Here is a 6,143-nt window from a genome sequence, read left to right as displayed (position 1 = left end):
GACTGGTGATTTCAGGCTATTTTGGAAGGTGTCCAGTAAGGAGCAAGTGAATGCCTATATAGCCACCTTTAGTGGTCAGGAATTCATAATCTACAAGGCCAGAGTTTTAAATATTTTTAGTTATGTCAAAAGCTTCTTACTCATGTTGAGCTTACAGTGTTGCTTTGTAACTTGATGCTAACTCAATTGATTGGGTCAACATAGAACTAGTCAAGTCTATGATAAAGTGTATTTCTTCTGGTGCACAAAAATTTTGAGATATTCAGAAGCAGCTCTTAATATGTCCTCAAATTATCTCTTCTCAAAAATAAACATTCTCAGCTCTCCTAGACATTTCTCCAGTAGACCCTAGAATTAGACTCCAAGTATCACATTTGGGTAAAATCTGCTACAGGCAGTTGAATTATTCATTTCCAAGCCCAGCTCCAGAGGTGCTATATAACTTGGATCTTTGAGTCTGTTAATACTAAATTAAACTAATAGTTACATTTTCTGATTACAAAGTTAATATAGGCTCAATTAAAAGAGGAGAAAAATCTGGAAGATCGAAAGAAAGCATCCAAAAAAGACTTGCAATTGAAAGTGTCAGTTAAACATGATTTACATACCTCACAGTTATAAAAGAGAAAACTCAAAGATTGTAGCCCAGACTTTTATTCTGTTGCAGAGTTATAGTGCAGTTCACTTCGCTATCATCTCCAACCTCTATCACAACTGCAGAGACATGACCAAAATATCTGCAGTTGGGCCATCTACTTCCTTCCTACTTTTTCTTTCAATACCCAATTTCTTTGTGTCTCACTTTTTGGCCTTTATAAATATCCTACTGTATATAAGATTCTAGAATTTTTTTAAGGACATTGGATTTCACATATGTAATATACCAAATAAATCAGATTTGACACTTATGTTAATTATCTTTAATCCATTGCCCCAAAACTTAGCAGCTGAAAGCAATACACATGTATTATCTGACAGTTTCTGCAGGTCAGGAATCTGGCAGCAGCTTAGCTGGATGATTCTGGCTCAGTGTCTCTCACAGGTTGCAAGCTGTATCAGCTGGGGCTACAATCTTCTCTCAAGCCTGGCCTATGGCTAGAGGAACCTGTTTCCAAACTCACTTCCATGGTTATCTGCAGACTTCAGTTTTTGGATAGCTGTGGCCAGAGCAGCTTTCACTTTGCTGTTGGGCTTCTGTACAGGTGCTCACAAAATGGTAGCTCCCAAAGTGGCCAAGATGAAAGGCACAAGCTTCTATAACCTAATCTCTGAATGACATGCCATCGCATCTGTCATTATGGGTCCCACACACCAATTCTGGGATCATGAGGCAAAAGACTACTAATGGGTGTGGGTAACAGGAAGTAGGAATCACTGTGGAAGCTGATGACCCCAAAACTGAATAAAATAATGACTATGTCAAAAGACCAGTAATCCACTTAAACTTATTGTCCTGGTGCAAAATTAAGCTATTAAAAACTTGTATCTCTTCTGCAGTTTGAACAATAAAAGTCCATCTTTCCCCACAAAATTGTGTTCTCATAAACATAATTTGAAAACTGACAGCTAGCTAATCATTAAACATACATGAAAATAACTTTTTCACCAAAAGAGACAAACTTTTCTACCTATTAATTACTTTTGTAATACTTTTTTATAATGATAACACCCTGAGAAAAATAAAATCACTTTGTTTCTGGAATTTGAAACTATTTAAAAGTCAGCAATGAAAAGACTAAATCTTCCAAAGTGAATTATTTTTTGAACCTGGATTTTGTTAACATTTAGTCTATTTTTGAAGTTAATTTATTTTGTTGATCAGCTTAACTATGGAGGTTAACATTTATTGGGCCCCTGTGTTGTTCCAGGAAAACACACCTTGCTTCTCACTACAGTGGGACACTATCTCGTTCAACCTCCACCTTACATAATAGAAACAAGGCCAGTGATCATAGGGTACAGTGAGCTCCCTGTGCTGATTCATCCAAATGGCAGAGAGAACTCAGGTTTACTGATGCTAATCCTCTGGGAGGACTTTTGGCTCCACTCCCAATTTACCATGATTGACAGCAGATAGCCTCAGACCTGATCAAACTTAACTATCAAAAAATAAATCTTATTTTTCCTCTTTTCCTTAGTTCCATTTAAAATAATGTATCTTTATGGCATTAGGTTTGTTTATTAACTGGTTGCTTTTATAGTCAATAAAATATTATTGAATTATCTATAATACGATGCTTCCTGATAGTACTATAGTGAATGTTATACAACTTAGATCCCCTAGATCACCACAGTCCGAGGAGAGAAAGAACAACATTCAGTACTATTTATTAACTCAGCCAATAAGTTTGCCAAGCACCATGCTGGGCTTTAGAGCCAGAGGAGTGGAAAAGGTAGACAGAACCCTTAACTTCAATGAGCTTGCTTTCCAGAAAATCAGCAGAGACACTTAAACAAATAACTGAGATCCACTCGTATTATGAATGGTGCCAAGCAGAGTCTGCACAGAGTTTTAGGATAGAGAGTAATCAGAGGAGGCCACTGTAGAAGCAACGATCTTGGAAGACATTTTTGATCAGGTGACAGCCGAGGTGAGATCTAAAGGAATCTGCCTTGTGATGACCCAGGGGAAGGGCATTCCAGGCAGAGAGAACCTCCAAGATAAATAGGTGAAAGGATTTTGTGTGTTCAAAAAAAAACAGAAGGAAAAGTGGAGCTGTGTGTAATGAACTAAGAGAAGAAGTAGAGGAGATGAGATTGGGGAAGTAGGTAGGGAGTAGACAGTGGGAAAGCATAGACCAGAAGGTTGACATAATGAAATTTTCATCAAAAAAATGCAAAAAAAATCTCATCTGCCTATACTGTGTATAGGAGGGGTCAGAGTGAAAGCCCTAAGATCAGAACTACAATAAAGTCATTTATATCATTCAGGAACATGGTAGAGGAAATTCTTAACTCCTCTGGGAAAGTCTGGGAAGAATCCAAGAGAGGAAATGCCTGAGTTGAGCACTGAGTGATGAACTCCACCTTGCTGAGGCAAGGCAGGAATGATTGAGGAAACAGTATGCACACAAGACTGGAAGCATGAAGTGTTGAGGCAAACTTCAAGAATTTCAAGTTAAGTCAGCATGGCTTTAAGTTCAGGCTATGTTCCAGAACACCAGGAGATGACATTTTAAAAGTGGGTAAGGGTGAATCATAAAAAGGCCTGAATGCCCAAGCTCTGGAACTCCAGCTTTATTCTGTAAAATATAGAAAAGCAGTGAATAGCACAAAGTAGGGGCATCATCAGATTTCAGTCTTGGAAAAAAGTTGAGTTAAAATGAGGAGGGGGAATTGCAAAGGATCAAGACTACAGAAAAAAAAAAAAAGGAAAAAAGATATCATCAGGCCACTTCGTTTACCCAATTCAAATCCCAGTCTGAGAGCAGAAGACCTACGTCCCAGCTCAATTAGTCAGGCAGAAAATTGAGACAGAGTGAGAGTGAAAGAGAGAAGACAAAGAAATTCTTCTTCCTCCACATTTTGTTGTGGTCAGGCCCTCAGTGGATTGGATGATGCCAACCCACACTGGGGAGGGTGACCTACTTTACTGAACCCATCAACTCAAATGCTAATCTCATCCAGAAACACCCTCACAGACACACTCAGAAATAATGTTTAGCCAAATATCTGGGCACCTTGTAACCTAGTCTAGTCAACACATCACACCACCTCTGATAACAAATGGTGCTAAAATCCCTTGAACCATAATGTCCAGAATACAAGAATGTTAAGATGTGAGAACACTCATTTTAGTAGAATCTATAAGACAATTATAGTATGTTTTCATAATGTCAGTCAAGTGCAGTTCTTAACAAGTGTTCCTTAGTGCCTCACATTTTCATCAGGCCATCAAAAACGTATGCAAACATTTATTATATCCAGAAAATTGTTCCAAAGTGAAAGTCACAACTTTTACCAATGATAGCTATGTTTTTACTGTAGGATAGGTTTTAGCAACCTATCTAACTGTGCATTCTCTAGGAGCGGATGTTTATTGTTGGTCACAGTGGTTTCATTTTAGCTCATGAAATTCAACCCTGTTCCTTGAATACTGTGTGCTCACTAAGTACTTGTTAATATATTGATGGCTTTGGCGAGCTTACTAATCAGTGGGGCAGACAAGCATAAAGTCAATTCAAATGAGACAGAAAAGCCTTTCTAAGAACAATCATGACAATAGGACTCTGTTGTGCAAATTCCTTTGATAGATCACAAAACAAAGAACTGCATTCTGGTGTTCAAGGTCTTCCATATGCTTGATGCATACTTAACTTTTCCAGATATATCTCAAATTGCTCCCTATTGTTTATGCCTGTGTAGTGATTCATATTTCTCTGGGCATACCTAGAGTGTTTCCATATTTTCAGCTCCACATTAACATCTTCTTCAAACCTTCTTTCACTTATTTTCCCCCGGAAATCCCATTCTTCCCCAAGGTCTGTCCTAATCTCTGTGTTCTCCAGAAACATCTACTTACACACACTCTTAATCCATCTTACCCCTGTCCTCTGCACTTCTAAAGTATTTTATTTTCCAGAAGGCAGCTGTCCCAGATTGTGCTGTATTTCTTTATCCCTTTGGTTTATTTTGTTTCTATGTTTTGCAGGAGTGATTTCTCCTCTATGGCACAGGAGACCTAACAGTCTTTATTGTACCCAGTGAAAAGATATTTATTGCATACATTATTGAAATAAGAAAATGAATAGTTTCAATTTTGATTTAAATTATTTATGGATTGGAGAATTTTGTTCAAGTTGCTTAATGTCCTTGGTGACCAGTATGCTTATCCAGAAAATGAAGATAGCAATACCTAGCTTGCATGTTTGGTGCAAAAATTAAGAAAGATTGCTTATGCAAAGCACTTGCATATTCTTTTCTTTAGAGTAAGCAATACACCCAATGTGGGGCTTGAACTCATGACCCCAAGATCAAGAGTCACATGCTTTACAGACTGAGCCAGCAAAGCACCCCAACATTTGCATACTCTTAAAAATTTTTATTTATTTTTTATTTTTTATTTTTTAAAGATTTTATTTATTTATTTGAGAGAGAGAGAATGAGAGATAGAGAGCACGAGAGGGAAGAGGATCAGAGGGAGAAGCAGACTCCCCGCTGAGCAGGGAGCCCGATGTGGGACTCGATCCCGGGACTCCAGGATCATGACCTGAGCCAAAGGCAGTCGCTTAACCAACTGAGCCACCCAGGCGCCCTAAAAGTTTTTAAAGATGTTCTTGTAGATGCAGAGAAATAGGGAAGGGGGAAAACAAAACATATCATATTGATATATGGATAGTCATATTAAGAGAATGAACAAAGTGAGACTTTCAAAAATCACTGACTTGCCCACAATCCTAGGAGGCAGCAATCTGAGCCGGGCCAAATGGCTCAGGCAGAATGGGTCTTTTCTCTTACTGGAATTCATGCATACATTAGGGACCTCAGTTGGGATTGTTGGAATTACTGGGATCGCCCAGAAGTTTGTACCTCTCTGTCTACCTGGCCTTTTACCCTTGGTCAGGGTAGTCTGGACTAATAAAATGGTAGGGGCATTCCAAGACAGCAAAACTGAAAGCTGCAAGTGTCATAAGGCCTCGACTCAGAACTTGTATCATGTCACTTCCATTGCACTTCATTGATGAAAGCAAGTCATGAGGCCAGGCTTGATTTCAGGGCTGGGGAAGTAGACTCCATCTCTTGAAGGAAGGAACTGCAAAGAATTGATGGCTATTTGCAATCTACCAAAACAGGAGGAGAAGGGTATGTATAGGGAAGGAATGGCTTGTAGATGTAACAGAGTATACTCTAGATCTGTAGCAAATATATGTCTGATTAATGATGTTATAAAGAGAGAAAGCTGAGGAAAGAGAAGTAGAAGAAAAAGAAAAGGTGAGGTATAATTTAGACAATAAAGTTTAGGATCAGGAAATTAAAATGCCCGTGAGAATTGACTTTATGCTTGTCTGCCCCCTGATTAGTAAGCTCGCCAAAGCCATCAAGGAAGGAAGGAATATGATAGTAGCCATGGTTGGAGGTAAGACTCCTTCTGTGTGGAGGAGTCAGTGGACACGATGAATTCCCAAGATAAGCAGAGAGGCAAA

Source organism: Callorhinus ursinus, unplaced genomic scaffold (genome assembly GCF_003265705.2).
Source record: "Callorhinus ursinus isolate GAN/ISIS: 27379988/994484 unplaced genomic scaffold, GSC_fseal_2.0 scaffold1, whole genome shotgun sequence".
Classification (NCBI taxonomy): Eukaryota; Metazoa; Chordata; class Mammalia; order Carnivora; family Otariidae; genus Callorhinus; species Callorhinus ursinus.
The sequence above is the reverse complement of the archived record's forward strand: the minus strand, read 5'-3'. Positions refer to the sequence as shown.